Source organism: Geotrypetes seraphini, chromosome 10, assembly GCF_902459505.1.
Source record: "Geotrypetes seraphini chromosome 10, aGeoSer1.1, whole genome shotgun sequence".
NCBI classification, from domain to species: Eukaryota; Metazoa; Chordata; class Amphibia; order Gymnophiona; family Dermophiidae; genus Geotrypetes; species Geotrypetes seraphini.
The window spans coordinates 6,213,772-6,231,645 of NC_047093.1; positions in this window are offsets into that span (position 1 = coordinate 6,213,772).

Genomic DNA, 17,874 nt, shown 5'->3' on the forward strand with positions numbered 1-17,874 from the left:
CTACAGGACTCCCACAGGGATCCCCTCAAGTCTACGGGACTCTCATGGGGATCCTCCCCAGGCTCACGGGACTCCCACAGGTATGGAACTGGGGTTCCCGAGGCCTGGAAAGAGAATTAGTAGAAGATAGACAAAATGATGGAAAAACAAAATGTCCCACCAGCTACAGCAAGGGAGATGTTCATTTTGAGGGGGGCTAAGCTCAAAGTGGGAGGCCCAGCCCCCTCTCATGGTTATGCCACCAATTGTGTTTACTACAAAATGAAGTACTGGCTGAGTTTGTTTTGGGGTTTCCAGTTCAGTTTTGGCACATTTTTCTTATGCTTGAAATGATTTTGCTGCCGTATTGTTCGATTCTTTGCTGCATTAAAAACCATTTGTGGATCTTGGAAGGACCTGACTTGAGTTACCTTTGCCAGATGGTGGAACCAGATTTGTTTGCTCTACAGATATGAGCTTTACATTGCCAAAAAATCTAACTCTTTTAACAAGAAATGGTCGACCCTACAGTCACATGACCTAATGCCTATTCTAATTCTTTCCGGTGACGTTATGCATCTCTTATTTCTGTTCACTGTTATTTGTTTATATTGTATTTTATTGTTGGTTTAAATAAACTAAGAGTTAAAAAACATCAAAACTGTCAGAAGTAATTGCTGCTTTTTATGGGGACAGGTAACTTATGGGGGGACAGGTGGGGATGGAAGAGATTCTTAATGGGGACAGGTGGGGTTGGAGGGGATTCTTCGCAGGATTGGGCAGGTACAGAGGAGATTCCTCGTGGGGATGGGCAGAGATGGAGGAGATTCTGGTGGGGACAGGTGGGATACCGGTGAGGACGGGTGGGGATGGGCCAGATTTCTGTCCCCATGCAACTCGCTAGCCTTTACCCTCCCCAAATAGACCACTCAGAGCCTGAAGATAGATTCTACTATCTGGAATTCCCAGGGAGGGGGCAGGGAGACCAGGTGATTCTATGATAGATAGATATACAGAGAGAGAAGATATGGATATGTAATAAAGTTATCCAGGTATTGTTAGATGCAAGAAGACATAACAGAAAATAGAGAAATAATGTAATTATTTGCCATGTCATTGTTTATGGGTAACAAGAAAAGGACTGAGTGCCTCTAATATTGTTGGTGAAATCTGATGGATCGCTGTAGCGGCTGTAAATCTAACGATTCAAAAAAGATGAGCCATTCTCAAAGAACTATGCATGCAAATGAGGTTTGTGGAGGTTCATGAAGGGTCACCAAATTTACATGAGATCAGTCGCTGGTGATAGCAATTGGCACATGCGCAGAATAGACCATGGAAAGAGCCATGAGTAGATAGCAGGGACGAAGAACTACCAGAAAACGCTACATTACACGTGCCAGCACTATTGCACGGAGGGGACTGGAGATGCCATCATCAACTTTCAACAAGCACATATATAATATGCCTTTAATACATGCGCTCAAGACATGTGCTTTTGATATTTTTTTTCCCCATCACTATATTACTATAATGTAAGTGATGAGTGTGTTTAAAAAAAATTTTAAATCATGAGCCAGAGCCCGAAACACATGCCTGAGACACGGTTTTCACTGTACCAGCACCCCCAGACCAGCCGGTAGTTTTTGGTTGCTAAAAGCCAGTGCTTCATTTGAAGAATCAGCCGGTGATCATAGAGAATCACCTGGAGTGCTCATTTAAATCTTAATGAACATAAGAACAGCCTTACTGGGTCAGACCAATGGTCCATCAAACCCAGTAGCCCCTTCTCACAGTGGGCAATCCATGTCCCTAGTACCTGACAAAACCCAAGGAATAGCAACATTCCATACAGAATCTCAAAGAATAGCAAGATTCCGGAATCCCAGAGAGTAACAAGATTCTAGAACTCCAAAGAGTAGAAACATTCCATATAGAATCCCAAGGAATAGCAAGATTCTAGAATCCCAGAGAGTAACAAGATTCTAGAATCCCAAAGAATAGCAACATTCCATGCAGAATCTCAAAGAATAGCAAGATTCCAGAATCCCAGAGAGTAACAAGATTCTAGAATCCCAAAGAGTAGCAACATTCCATGCTACCGATCCAGGGCAAGCAGTGGTTTCCCCAATGTCTTTCTCAATAGCAGACTATGGACTTTTCCTCCAGGAACTTGTCCAAACCTTTCTTAAAACCAGCTACATTATCCGCTTTCACCACAACCTCTGGCAACGCGTTCCAGAGCTTAACTTTTCTCTGAGTGAAAAAATGTTTCATCCCATTTTAATAGTAATGACCTCGTTGTACTAGAAGCCCATTTCTATAATTTTGCATAAAGAGCTGCCATTCATTTGCCTGGCATTTCCCACTACATTTTATTGCGTCATAGAGTCTGTCCCAAACCTACAAGTTTTTTTTTAACTTTCTGCTAAGTAACCAGACAGGCAACCACTCTGACAGCCAGGACCTTAGCCACCAGCTTTGCGGCTTTTCAAGTTGCTGAAAGGAGCTTCCTCCCCCTCCCCCCCACTAGATATATTCTATGCATTAAAGAAGGAAGACCAAAAGGCAGCCAGTGTGGTTAACGAGTGAAGTGAAGGAAGCAATTAGAGCTTAAAGAGATGCCTTCAGAAAGTGGAAGAAGGATCTGACTGAAAATAATTGTAAACAGCACAAGGAATGTCAATTCAAATGCAAGGCACTAATAAGGAAGGCGACGAGAGATCTTGAAAGCAAAAACTTTCTTTAGGTAATATTACAAGCAAGAAGCCAGGAAGAGAATCAGTTGGACCACTAGATCCCTTCCACAAAAAATCTGCAATACAAACATGTTTTCCACTCCATGCTCACCTTTCTAGGCGTAAAAACTTGGAATGACCAGGACGGAACCGAACCACACCATATTCCGGAAGAAACTGAAAACTCATCTATTTGACACTTAATCATATGTATCCTCTCCTCCCCCCCCCCTCCCTCCCCCTCCTACCCTCATCTTCTCTTCTCTTCTCCCACCCCTCCTCCCCCTTCTCCTTCCTCACCCCCCTCTTTTTAATTCGCCTTGAGCCTACCTAGATATGAGCAACGCAAAAATAGAAGATTAGATTAGATGACTGCGGGATAAAAGGGTCTCTCAGGGAAGACAAGGCCTGAAAGAGCCCATTGCTAGGCTCTATCACTTAACCCTCTATCTAAGAGAGAACGACCAAGCCACTCGCTATGTGCCTTAGAATAATGCTGGTATTTTATTTCTACAGGATTATAGTCTTAGCAAGTGAACAGCATTATAAAGTAATTATAAAGAAATTCTCAGCATATAATCAGTACTGTACATAGGGAGAGAGATTTATGACACGATAGAGTGCTGGCGTCTATCAGTGCAGAAAATATCTCTGAGAGCCCAAGTTGTATTCTCCACATTCTTATACTTTTTATGATGTCATTAGAGGACCACATGATTTATCGTAAATCATAGCTAACTTTACCCAGAACACGTCCTATTCCTAAGCCCCCCTTTCCAGCTCTCATGAGCCCGAGTTGCTTCCTTGTCCATTGCTTCCTCTGTCCATATAAGCTGTACTTCCTCTTTTCATCGTGAACACTAGTGACTTTCCCAGGCCATAGTGGAGAGATTAAATTAATTCTTTGCCTTGGTGTTCACCAAGGAAGATGTGGGGAAATTACCAGTGCCAGATATGGTATTCAGTTCTAATGAATTGGAGAAACTCCAACAAATCTCTAATGCTAGAAGATTAATGGGTCAATTTGACAAATTGAACAGTAGCAAATCACCTAGACTGGATGGTATACATCCCAGAATGCTGTTAAAATTGAAAAATTGCAGAGCTATTGCTAGTAATTTGTAATTTTTCTTTAAAAGCCAGCATAGTACTAGAAGACTGGAGGGTGGCCAGCATGACACTGATTTTTAAAAAGGGTTCCAGAGATGATCCGGGAAATTATAGACCAGTGAGTCTGACATTGGTGCTGGGTAAAATGGTAGAGGCTATTATAAAGAACAGAATAACTGAACATATACATACGCATGGGTTAATGAGCAAAAGCCAGCATGAATTTAGTCAAGGGAAATCTTGCCTCACCAATCTACTGCATTTTTTTTAAAGTAGTGAATGAGCACGTGGATAAAGGTGAGTCGGTTGATATTGTGTATTTGGATAAGACTTCTGGGGAAATTAGAAAGTCATGGCTTAGGAGGTAAGACAGAAAACAGAGAATGGGTTTAAATCAGGGGTTTCAAAGTCCCTCCTTGAGGGCCGCAATCCAGTCGGGTTTTCAGGATTTTCCCAATGAATATGCATGAGATCTATGTGCATGCACTGCTTTCAATGCATATTCATTGGGGAAATCCTGAAAACCCGACTGGATTGCAGCCGTCAAGGAGGGACTTTGAGATTCCTGGTTTAAATGGTCAATATTCTCAATGGAGAAGGGTAAATAGTGGGGTTCCCCAGGGGTCTGTCCAGGGACTACTACTTTTTACCATATTTATCAATTATCTAGAGACGGGAATAACTAGTGAGATAATCAAATTTGCTGATGAGACAAAGTTGATAAATTGCAGGAGGACCTTTAATGTGAGCAAGTACAAAGTGATGCATGTGGGAAAAAGGAACCCAAAGTATAGCTCCATGTTACAGGGTTTCACGTTAGGAGTCAGAGCCCAGGAAAAGGATCTAGGTGACATCATTGAGGATATGTTGAAACCCTCAGCTCAATGTGTGGCGGTGGCTGAGAAAGCAAATAGAATGTTAGGAATTATCAGGAAAGGAATGGAAGACAAAGAGGAAAATGTCATAGTGCCCTTGTATGGTACAGCCGTTCTTTGAACACTGTGTGTCTCAAAAAAGATATAGTGGAATTAGAAAAGGTACAGAGAAGGGTGATGAAAATGGTGGGATGACTTCCCTATGAGGAGAGGCTAAAGCGGCTGGGGCTCTTCAACTTGGAGAAGAGACGGCTCAAGGGTGATAGGATAGAGGTCCTAAAATACTGAATGGAGTGGTCTAGCATTTCCTTTGAAGTAGGCCTAGAGTGGACAATTATTGGGAGGGGGAAGCTTCAGTCTCATATCTTTGAGTGCCTATGATTTCAATCTGTCCCTACTCCGCACTCCACCCCACTCTAGCCTGGACCTGTCCTTCTAGTCATAAGCAGCGGAATGCTTCTTTGTATGGGGGGGCCCAGGAGCTCTGCCCTGGCGCACGAGTCCTCCACCCACCTCCTCCTGGTGCTTTAGTTAAATTTTCAGCACCCGCCACACAGCGTTCATGAGCAGGCCTGCCCCCGGAAGAAGAATGAAGGTCTCAGGGGGGCAGGCCTGCTGTTCTGACGTTGCGCGGTGGCTGCCTGAAGATTTAAGCAACACCACCAGCGACCGAGAATTTGTGGCCTCCCCCTTTCTGATGCCTCGGCTGCTCACTGTAAACACTTCCTCCTTTCAAATGATTTCTACATTTTTAGGGATTTGAATGTCTTCATCACTTGTGAAAGAAGAGTCAGTCAGAAAGAGAAAGAGAGAAATGAAAAGAAGAAGAAGCTCGAGCAGTGTTAGATGTTTCTCATGAGAGGCAGCTTAATCAAAAAGGAACCTTTCCAACCACTGCTTTCTACAAAGAAGAGGTTTGTAAACATTCATTATTCATGAGGAACTGTAAATTATTCTAATAATATTTCCCGTTCTGGTCCTGTATTGCTACAGGAAGAGCTGCTGAGGCTGACTAATGGAGAATTTGCTGGCCAGGGAGATTTCTTTTCTTTCCAATGCAAGCAAGGGTTGGTCAGTTTCAAGCAGCCCAGAGCTCAGACGGATGTCCTACAGCTGAAGTCTTTCTCTTCTGTGCTAGGTTCATGTCCAATAACCCCGCTAGGCTGAGGTTTAGAACTTGACATATGCAGGTCTTTTCCTTCTAGGTTGTTCCAAATGGAATAGGACTGTTGTGAGAAATTCATAAATCAGATGGAGTTTTATTCCAGCACAGGTGGAACCAAATTATTGTGCCATCCCACCTGGGATAATTAGAGCCAACAATGTGGTTTATGGCTAATTTTCACCAATTGATTACAACAGTGGTCCCCAACCCTGTCCTGGAGGACCACTAGCCAGTCGGGTTTTCAGGGTAGCCCTAATGAATATGCATGAAAGAGATTTGCATGTAATGAAGATGAATGCAGATCTACCCCATGCATATTCATTAGGGCTATCCTGAAAACCCGACTAGCTAGTGGTCCTCCAGGACAGGGTTGGGGACCACTGGATTACAACACATAGCTGTTAGTACTTTTTCACATAATCTTATATTTCTCAATACGTATCATTGCTGAAAATACTGTCTAAAAGTTGGTCATAGTGCTACACTTTCTCTATTCTTTGACGACTCCTGATGAAGGCTTTAATACCATAACATGACTTCTGTGGAACCTGTAGCCTGTCTAAAAAGAATGTATGCTAATTATGTACCACTACTCAATGAAGGTCTAGAAATAAGTAAATACATCTTGTGATGATCTCTTGGTCCATCTGTTTGGTCATTACATAAGAATAGCCTTACTGGGTCAGACCAATGGTCCATCAAGCCCAGTAACCCGTTCTCACGGTGGCCAATCCATGTCACTAGTACCTGGCCAAAACCCAAGGAGTAGCAACATTCCACATAGAATTTCAAAGAATAGCAAGATTCCAGAATCCCAGAGAGTAGCAAAATTCCATCCAGAATCTCAAAGAATAGCAAGATTCCAGAATCCCAGAGAGTCACAAGATTCTAGAATCCCAAAGAGTAGCAACATTCCATCCAGAATCTCAAAGAATAGCAAGATTCCAGAATCCCAGAGAGTCACAAGATTCTAGAATCCCAAAGAGTAGCAACATTCCATCCAGAATCTCAAAGAATAGCAAGATTCCGGAATCCCAGAGAGTCACAAGATTCTAGAATCCCAAAGAGTAGCAACATTCCATCCAGAATCTCAAAGAATAGCAAGATTCCGGAATCCCAGAGAGTCACAAGATTCTAGAATCCCAAAGAGTAGCAACATTCCATCCAGAATCTCAAAGAATAGCAAGATTCCGGAATCCCAGAGAGTCACAAGATTCTAGAATCCCAAAGAGTAGCAACATTCCATGCTACCGATCCAGGGCAAGCAGTGGCTCCCCCCATGTCTTTCCCACTGTTTTCGCTGCAATTTACATTCAGAATAATTTCTATGCTAATTTCCTGGACATTTATTCTGATGTGAATGATTTGTTCTCAGAACTTTTAGACAAAGTTCCAACAGAAAATGTTATCAGCAATTTTTTTCTCCACTTCCAAAGCTGGTCATCTCCAGGTTCTGCTCCCAACAGCTGTGCATAGAAGCCAATTGCTGAGGAGGAGATTTGCCCTGTCAACCTTAATCTTGTGGTTGCAAATAGCAGGAAATCTTAGATGGAGGGTTATTTTCATTTTTTCCTGCAAATCTTCTTCCAGTGTTAAAGTGGACTTCTAGACAGGCTCTGTGTGACCTAGGGACATGTTTCTCTGATCTTGAGCTAGTCACACTTTCAACCTGTGCCTCCCTTTACACAACTGTAGCTGGGTCATAATATTAGAGCAACATCAATCTCTTTTCTGCTACCTCTGTTGTTCTGATGCCAGAAATCTGTGGCAGAGCTCACTGGTGGATCTACCAAAACGTAGATTGTCAGCCCAATAGTGACAGAGAGAGGAGCTGCAAATAACACATCCATGTCCCTTGACATGTGTTGTTGATATACTAAGTGCCTCTTTTGCAAAGCCGCGCTAGTGACTGCTACGCGGCAACAGCCCCAAAGCCCTTTAAATCTCTATGGGCTTTGGGGCCATTAGCACAGGGCAGCCGCTAGCGCAGCTTTGTAAAAGAGGCCGTAAAAGTTTTTGAAATAATTATTTTTATCAAACCAACAATCACAAGCAATGACAGTGATAACAGAATCATGTTTTTTTTTCTCATTCAACAGTATAATCTTTCTTCCCCGGTGGCAAGTCAAGTGCGTGCGGACAATTGCGTGAAGACAATTCAGCGCAACACAATTGCGCTATAAAGTCCTGCGTGCTATTGTCTTTTGCTACAATAACTTGCACGCTATTGCCTTGCGCTATAAAGTCCTGCGTGCTATTGTCTTTTGCTATAATAACTTGCACGCTATTGCCTTGGGCTATAAAGTCCTGCGTGCTATTGTCTTTTGCTATAATAACTTGCACGCTATTGCCTTGCGCTATAAAGTCCTGCGTGCTATTGTCTTTTGCTATAATAACTTGCACGCTATTGCCTTGCGCTATAAAGTCCTGCGTGCTATTGTCTTTTGCTATAATAACTTGCACGCTATTGCCTTGCGCTATAAAGTCCTGCGTGCTATTGTCTTTTGCTATAATAACTTGCACGCTATTGCCTTGCGCTATAAAGTCCTGCGTGCTATTGTCTTTTGCTATAATAACTTGCACGCTATTGCCTTGCGCTATAAAGACTTGCGTGCTATTGTCTTTTGCTACAATAACTTGCACGCTATTGCCTTGCGCTATAAAGTCCTGCGTGCTATTGTCTTTTGCTATAATAACTTGCACGCTATTGCCTTGCGCTATAAAGTCCTGCGTGCTATTGTCTTTTGCTATAATAACTTGCACGCTATTGCCTTGCGCTATAAAGTCCTGCGTGCTATTGTCTTTTGCTATAATAACTTGCACGCTATTGCCTTGCGCTATAAAGTCCTGCGTGCTATTGTCTTTTGCTATAATAACTTGCACGCTATTGCCTTGCGCTATAAAGTCCTGCGTGCTATTGTCTTTTGCTATAATAACTTGCACGCTATTGCCTTGCGCTATAAAGTCCTGCGTGCTATTGTCTTTTGCTATAATAACTTGCACGCTATTGCCTTGCGCTATAAAGTCCTGCGTGCTATTGTCTTTTGCTATAATAACTTGCACGCTATTGCCTTGCGCTATAAAGTCCTGCGTGCGTCTGACCGCGCGTGTTTGACTACCAACCTTCATCCCCATTTCACTTTGTCTGCTCAGTTTAGAAATCTAACAACTACTGGCCTGGGGTGACCCTGTGTGACCTGTTATATCCTTTGGATTGCTCACCCACATTTAGTCAGCTCTTTGAGGGCAGTAGGTGCTCGAACAAACTCCTTTGCAGAGGGAGAATTTGTGTTGCAAGTGGGAAGTCAATAAATGGACAAGTGAGGTGGTTATGTTGGTCCTTAATTCTTTCACGACTCCAAGAGTGCGTATGAAGTTAAATGCCCCTAAAACCAAACTATTATGGTTTGGTCCAACCTGAGCTAATTTACCTTCATCTAAAAGATTCAATTCTGGTGATTCTTTAAAGATTGAATTTTCATCTAGAATTCCTGGATTTGTTTTAGATTCAACCTTATCATTGACTAATCAAATTAATAACATATCTAAAAAGTGTTTTCTGAGTCTACGGATACAGTTTTTTTTTCATCAGCATCACTTTGTTATTTTAGTCCAGGCTATAATTTTAGCAGATTTGGACTATGCTAATTCTCTTTACCTCGGTTTAAGCAAATGTAATTTGAAGAGATTACAGCTTATTCAGAACTGATTTTTCATCAAAATAAATTTGACCATGTTACACCATTGTTGAGGGCATTACATTGGCTTCAGTTCACGTGTGCTAACGTTCTTTTTATGAGTTTATATATTTTTTTCCCCGTCTTCAGTCTACTAGGAATTTACAAAAATTTAAATTAAAATTTCCTTCTGTTAGAGGGATTCTAACTTTGAGTAAATTCTCACATTCTTTGGCATATACTATGGTAAAAGTTTGGAATGATCTTCCCTCGGTTATTAGAACTTCTTTATCTTTGATCCATTTTAGAAAAAGTTTGAAAACGTATCTGTTTAAGAAATTTCTAATGGAGAGTTGAAGGAATTTCTCTAATCGATTGATGAATGTTAATATTTACTACTTTTGTAGTTTCATCACTTTATCACTAATGTATTATTAATTTAAAGTTTGTTAACTGGCTCGAGTCCCCTAGGGCAGGGGTAGGCAATTCTGGTCCTCGAGAGCCGGAGCCAGGTCAGGTTTTCAGGATATCCACAATGAATATGTACGAGATGGATTTGCATGCCCTGCCTTCTTGAGATGCAAATCTATCTCATGCATATTTATTGTGGATATCCCTGAAAACCTGACCTGGCTCTGGCTCTCAAGGACCGGAACTGCCTACCCCTGCCCTAGGGGAATGATCCAGTATATTAGATTAGATCTGGGTGCTGCTCCTTGGAGGTGAGTCTCTGCGTCACTGCTTCTACAGTATGTACCAGACCCGCTGATTAAATTCTGGGGTCAATGCAGAAAGATACACTTTAGAGCTGTTTGCCGATGGCTGACCCCACAGCTTCTAATGCAAATATAATGCGAAAGCTTTGCTCTCTGATGCAGTAAATTACTGCCATGTTGAAAACGGTGAGTTCTCAGAATAGCAGCACACACCATGGTGGATGTATGTAGTCATTGGCTCCTGCATTAATGAGGGAGACCATGGTTTGATATCAAAGCAGGAATCACTGTTATGCAAGGGGTCACCTCCAGCCCCTACCCAACAACCTAGACTATTTGGCAGACTGATCCTATGAGTTGCATCCCAGAATGCACCATGTGAGGTCAGGTGCCATCATTTTGGAAAATGACAGTGCAGAGGTAGGAGTGAATGGGCATCACACCTAGCTCCTTTTCAAGGTACATGGATTAGGCTGCATGGCCCACTAACTGCCAGGGATATATTTGGGGGTGGGATTCCACTAAACTACCAGGGATCTTTTTGGGTATGTTTTGAGTTGGATGGGAGACATTGCCTACCTTTAGATCCTATTTCGAAGCTGCTGCTTTCAGAATCCTGGTTCAGTCATTACTTCTGAGTCTACAGCAGTGGTTCCCAAACCTGTCCTGGGGGACCCCAGCCAGTCAGGTTTTCAAGATATCCCTAATGAATATGCATGAGAGAGATTTGCATACCTGTCACTTCCATTATATGCAAATCTCTCTCATGCATATTCATTAGGGATATCTGGAAAACCTGACTGGCTGGGGGTCCCCCAGGACAGATTTGGGAACCACTGGTCTACAGGATTATTGTAATGTTGTTTACTTGGTGAGCACTGAGAAAAACATGGCTAGATTGACCTTGGTTCAGAATATGGCAGAGAGATTGATTTAGGGCCTGAGGAAATACGACCATGTGACCCCTTATTACCGTGAGTTGCACTGGCTTCCTGTTCAGGCCCAGGTGATCTTTAAGTTGGGATGCTTATGTCATAAAGCTGCCTTTGGAGCAGCTTCACTATACCTTGCCGACAGGTTCTTCATAGGGTCACATAAGAATAGTAGAGTGTCACATGCCCTTTTAACGTTTCCGTTAGTTAAGAGCTGTAACAGTACAAAATATCATAAGCACACTATGATAAAGATTTCTGACCATTGCTACTTAGATCTAGCTCTTATGAACAGTTTAGAAAATTGCTGAAAACCTTTCTCTTTTCAAAATTTTTGACTAATTAGATCTTTCTGTATTCTTCAAAGCATAATTGGTATTTTTCATAGCACAATCTTTGTTAATCGCATTGAACTTATGGCTATGCGGTCTAGAAATTTGTTGTTATGTTATGGTGGGTAGGATTTCAGAACAAAAAGGGACCTTTCTGGGGTGGGAGATTGGAGGATTTTTTTTTTTTTTTTGGGGGGGGGGTGCAAAATTGGGAGATTGAAACAGGTATTACAGATCGTACTACAGAAACCTTAAAGTCTTCCAAGCATTTCCCTGAATTGGGGCTGAATAGCTATAAGGTTGATTAACATTCATTTCAATACGAAGAAACTAAGTAGTAAATTTAAAACAAATCAGAGGAAATTTCTCTTCACTCTGGAATTTGTTGCCAGAGAATGTGGAGAAAGCAGTTAGCTTAGCAGGATTTAAACAAGGTTTGGATAATTATCTAAAAGAGAAGTCCATAAATCACTATTAAGATGGACTTGGAGAAAATCCACTGCTTATTTCTAGGATGAGTAGAATAAAATCTGTTTTACTTTTTTAGGATCTTGCCAGATATTTGAGACCTGAATTGGCCACTGTTGGAAACAGGATACTGGACTTGATGGACTTTCAGTCTGGCCCAGTATGGCAATGCTTATGTTCTAAATTAGTTGTGCACGGGTATCCTACGCATCGATTCTCGCAGTATATTCTGCAGGAAACACGTCTCTGCAAACAGATGGATGCCATACTAACCCTGGGCAAATGCCTATAAAAGCTTTTGGCATCAGCCCCTCTGTAAAGAGCAAAAGGGTCCTCAGAAACCACTGATGTGTTTCGAATCTTTTTCAAGATCCTCCAAATTTCTCTGCTCCCTGCTTACCTTCTGCCTTCCTGGGTTTTTTGCAGGTGCTAAGCAGTGCTTTTGGAGTAAGTCATATCCCACTGGGGTTATTTTTCCCCCCCCCCCCATGTTTTAACTTCTTCTTTCGTTGCAGTGGGTAATTTTCCTTGATCTTCTGAGCACTGCAGCATCGCCTGAAATCCTCGCCTGGTTTTCTTTGTTTCTGGATGTTAATATGAGCAAAGACGTCTGTGCTCTGTTGATCTCGGAAGCTGTTAAAGGGGCATTGAATATTTCTTGGGATCAGCAGTTTCTTCCTGTCCCTTTTGAATGGATTAATTGATTTATATTTGGCTATACCTTTTCATTGGTTGGCTCAAAGTAAGTTGCATCAAAATATAGTACATATTTCCTTCTCTCCAGACTAAGTCCCACCGATCCGCCATATTGAAGGATCTCATCTGAGAGCTGCAGCCCCCAGGAAGTGGAATAAATTGCCACTTGAACTCTGTATAATTGATTATTATAAGAGATTTTAAAAAGTCTGAAAAACCTGGCTGTTCCTCTGGACAGTTTGATTATACTTTTTAGGGGGGAGGGAATAAGGAACCGAAGAATTGTTATGATTTTTGTATTGGGTAGGGGAGGGTGACATTGTTTCAACTCAGGCCAGTCATTGCAGTGACGGTGCTCTTCTGGAGGCTCTTTGGGGGAATCTGCAGACCTTGACTCTATGTCTGGCCATTAGGTGTCTCTGTTGTGTGATGGCTGAGACTTCCTTCTTTCCCTGGGGGAAGTGAACCCTGCTTCCATGGCAGACCTGAGTCACAACATTGGACTCAGCTGCTCTGCGGCGCTGCTAGTGAGCCACCAGGCAAGCCCAGGATAGAGAATATTTGAATACAAATAATTTAGTTTGCTTTGAAAAGCTTTCTGGTGCAATGTCATATTGGCATGCTGTACTGCACCATCAATATTACATTACAGGAGAAGCTGCTCTTACGCACTTTCATAAAAAATGTAATTTGTGGTTTTAAATGCAGCGTTTCTTCACAGGTAAGCCTAGTTTGATTATGTAACACTCTAGCAGAGAGAATCAGCTTTGCAGAAACTGAGAATGGAGACTACAGGCCAAACGCTGCTTCTTAGGTTCACTTCCCACGTCTTCAGTTGACGTTGTGTCCCATTCCACATCCATCCAACCCTCTCTCAACTGGTTTCTAACCCAGTTCATGACATCACCTGTTGTCGTGGAAAACTTTGCGATGTCATAACGAAAGGAAATTGTTGATGTCGTCTAAGCTGCACCATCCTGTACGGGGAAACCAACCCAAAATATCCAAAATGTTTCAATCGGTATAAAAATATGAATATATTTATCACAAAAGACATGTCGATTTGCATATGCCAAAGTCTCCTTTCCTCACCTACTTTCTGCAGTGGATCAGTGAACATGGGCTCAGTCAGCACATGTATGTTAATGGGAAGAGAGGCTGAGCAATGGTCAGGATGGCATTTTGTACTGATTCCCTGACTGAGGGTCCCCAATTTCATTCCTATACAGAGCTACTTACACTGCAGGTTGGCTGAGTAACAGGAAAAAAGAGAAGGAAGGAACCAGAAAAAGACACCATTTTATACCTGTAAACATCTTCTTCCTCACATGGAACACACAGACATTTTCCAGATTTGCATTTTTGTCTTAAGTTAAGGCACAATTTAGTAGGATACCGAAACTACATTCTCGGGAAACAAAATCAGTTATTACATGCCAGAAAAGAAAACACAAATTTGATTTTCTAAGTGTGCCTGACAGAGTAATCAATGCAACTGAGGCAGCAAATTGCACATAGAGAGACGGAAAAGAGCTCACAATATAGAGAAATGTGTGACTAGAAGGATCAAGAATATCGGTTGCCATATTATTCATGTATTCACTCAGCATAAATGATAAAGAAGTACATTTGAAAGACGTTTGGCTTGAATTTGAAGATAGAACCCTCTTCTATTAAACTGTGATAGCAGTTTCTAGCGCAGAGAGCCGTGCTGAATGATCCGCGCTCATAGGAACTCTATGAGCGTCGGGAGCAATGGAGGCCATTCGGCACAGCTCCTCGCACTAGAAATTGCTATTGCAGTTTCGTAGAAGAAGGGGATAGAGTTCCTATGAGCGTTGGGAGCAGCGCGGGCCATTCAGCGTGACTCTCTGCGCTAGAAACTACTAACGCAGTTTAATAGAAGAGGGGGGGGCTCTATCTGTTCTTCCCTATGTTTATTTGTTTACTTATGTATAATCTGCCTTTATCAAAGCAAAATACAATATAACACACACACAATAAAAGTAATATACTACATCAAATAGCATTTCACATGATGTGATCGACAGCCCTAAAATCAGCATAACTGTACAATTGCCAACTCATCTTTTTCATTACAAACAAACAAACTGGTCGCCGTACTTGAAGAAGGACAAGGTACTACTCAAAAGGGTCCAGAGAAGAGCGACTAAAATGGTTAAGGGGCTGGAGGAGTTGTCATACAGTGAGAGATTAGTGAAACTGGGCCTCTTCTCACTTGAAAAGAGGAAACTGAGAGGGGACATGATCAAAACGTTCAAGATAATGAAGGGAATAGACTTAGCAGATAAAGACCGGTTGTTCACCCTCTCCAAGGTAGAGAGAATGAGAGGGCACTCTCTAAAGTTGAAAGGGGATAGATTCCGTACAAATGTAAGGAAGTTCTTCTTCACCCAGGGAGTGGTAGAAATCTGGAACGCTCTTCCGGAGGCTGTTATAGGGGAAAACACCCTCCAGGAATTCAAAACAAAGTTAGACAGGTTCCTGCTAAACCAGAACGTACGCAGATGAGGCTGGACTCATTTAGAGCACTGATCTTTGACCTAAGGGACACCGCAGGAGCAGACTGCTGGGCACGATGGACCATTGGTCTGACCCAGCAGCAGCAATTCTTATGTTGTTAATATAATTACAATACAGTTCTAGAATCATTACAAAACTTCATAGGGCAAAACAGGTGAGGTTTCAACAACTTTTTAGACTTGCTCATCCTTCCCTGTTGTCTAATGTGAGATGGGAGTTGATTCCACTCTTCTAGCGCTGCCCAGGAAAAAACCCCGGCTCTAACTGTCTGCAACCGAACCTCTCTTCTTGTCGGTATTGTTAAACCACACTACACAGAAGAGTGCAACTAAGGAGTTATACATTCCACCAGATAGTTTGGGGCATGAGTAAGAGCTTGTATCTAACCCGAAAATCAATTTTAAGCCAATAGGGCCTATAATAAAACGCAGATATGTGGTCATGTTTTTTCAATCTAAACAATGTTCTAATCATAGAAATCTGAACCACCTGCAAAGAACATAGAACAATTTGAGTGAGACCTAGCAGTACGAAATTACAGTAATCCATGGCCGACAACACCACCGTTTGAAGTATGGAAATGGTGATAAAGTTTATTTAAAAGAAGCAATTTAAAATAAGCTTTCCTTTCAACATGTTGTCTATAAGACAACTGAGAATCAAGAATTATTCCTAAATATTGAAATTCTGATGACAACGGAACCACAGAATCCAAGGCCCTCACTGATGACCATGAACTTGCCCATGACGTCCTCGCCAAATGCATTACTTCTGTACATTCAGCATCTACTTTATTTGAACACATCCACTGTTTAATTTGTATCATAAGAAAATCTAGGCTATCAAGAGCCGGATCCATTGACCCTTCTATGGGGAAAAAGAAAAGCAGATCATCGGCATATACCCTATAAGACGCCTGAAGACTATACAATAAAGAGCATGGGGTAAGATATATAAATTAAACAACACCGCCGAGAGCGATGAACCTTGTTGTTTTCCTGTTTTTACTTCCCTTTGCTCAGATAGTTTTCCATGAACATAAACTTCCTGTCTTCAATCTTGAAGAAATGACCTGAACCAAGATAGAACAGTTCCACCTAAGTCACAGGCCAAGAGGCGTTCCAACAAGATATCATGATCCAGGGTGTTGAACGCAGCAGAGATGTGTAGTGATACCATAATAAATTCTTCTCTTTGATCAAACCCACGCCTGATTTAATCAATAAGTGATACAAGCAACAAAAATGAAAACTGAAATCATATATATATATATATATATATATATATATATATATATATATATATATATATATATATATATATATATATATATATATACGCAGATGACATCACTATCATCATTCCCATAACCTCTCTTACACAAGAGACTGAACAATTCACCTCTTCCGTCCTCACCAAGATAGAACAATGGACCACATTTTTCAAATTAAAACTGAACTCAGAAAAAACCAAAATTTTCCTGGCTACTCCTACCTACAAGCTAACAAATACCTCCTTGGAATTAAACGGGTTAGACTACCCAATTAATCCTACTATCAAAATCCTTGGAGTCATTCTGGACTGATGCCTGACTTTCGAAGTCCTTACCAATGCTCAGGTTAAAAAATGTTTTAGTACCCTCTGGAAACTTCACACCATCAAAAACTATTTCGACTTCCTCTCCTTCCGACTGCTGGTCCAATCACTAATCTTAAGCATCCTACATTACTGCAATATTATATACCTGGGATCCTTTAAGAAAACCATCAAATGCCCAAGAATCGTTCAGAATGCTACCGTTCGCCTCATTTATGATCTCAAAAAATCAGATCATGTAAGCCCTTATTACAAAAAACTGCACTGGCTGCCGATGGAGGCAAGGATCATCTTCAAATTTGCATGCCTCTGCTTCAAAACACTAACAGGCTCTTCTCCAATCTACCTGTCAGAACACTTTGAACGATCAGGCCCCACCCGCACACGTAATGCCTACCTGTTTGCCTTCCCATCCCCAAAGGGCTGTATCTACAAGAGATTCCTTGATAGATCTCTGGCATTCCAAGCAGGCAAATGGAATAAATGTCTAACCACTCTCATTTCTAACTCACCCTCCTACCAACCCTTCAGGAAATCAATCAAAACCTATCTCTTTGATAAATTTCTCTGACTCCCTCCCAGCCTTGTAACCCTGCCTTGTATCTCTGATATGCCTCCGGATATACCTGACTACTCCCGACTTGCTAAGTTAAGCTGATTGTCTTGTTTGTAACTTCGCTGTCAATGTAGTCTCTTCCTCTGTTAACCACTCCGAACTGTTATGGTACGGCAGTATACAAAATAAAGTTATTATTATTATTATTTCTGTACTATGATTAGACCTAAAAGCATATTGTTGCATATCCAGGATGTCATGTGATTGAAGATGATGATTTAATTGCAAATACACCAGCTTTTCAAGACTCTTCAACAACACTGGCAAAGATGCTACAGGCCTATAGTTCCTTAGCTCACCCATCCCTACTTTCATGTCTTTCACCAAGGGTTTCATTGTTGAAATCTTCAATTACTGTGGGACCATTCCCTCGCTCATTATCTCCACCTGCAATTCCTGTAATATCTTGGGTGAAAATAAATCCCCAGAT